A 428-nucleotide genomic window follows, 5' to 3' on the forward strand; every position below is an offset into this window, starting at 1 on the left:
GGATGAGGAGGGCGGTCAGAGAAATAGTGCAAGGTCAGAGATTATCAGTTTAGGCCAAGACACAGCTCACTCCATCAAAAAAGCTATCTTGCTCTCCCCTTCAGTGTCCAAATATCCCAAGTTAGGCTCAACCAAATGTTACAAGAGTTTTACACTTTATTTTAAAATAATAAGAAGTTGCTTTTCTGGCAGCCATTGAAAAGGTTTCCCTCTTTGAGAGACATACCTATCAATAACTTTCATGAGATCACCCTGCAGAGCAGAGTGGAGCAGGGACTATGGGGAGGCTGCAGCCACCCTAGAATTCCCCATAGACACTGCCGCCAGCCCCGCTCCGATCCAGGTGCGCACACACACACACACACCCCCCCATGCCTTGCCTCTGTTCGCCCAGCTGGGATAAGGCACGGCTTGTCCAGGGGCTGAAG

The sequence above is a fragment of the Alligator sinensis genome, unplaced genomic scaffold (genome assembly GCF_000455745.1).
Source record: "Alligator sinensis unplaced genomic scaffold, ASM45574v1 scaffold364_1, whole genome shotgun sequence".
NCBI lineage: Eukaryota > Metazoa > Chordata > Crocodylia > Alligatoridae > Alligator > Alligator sinensis.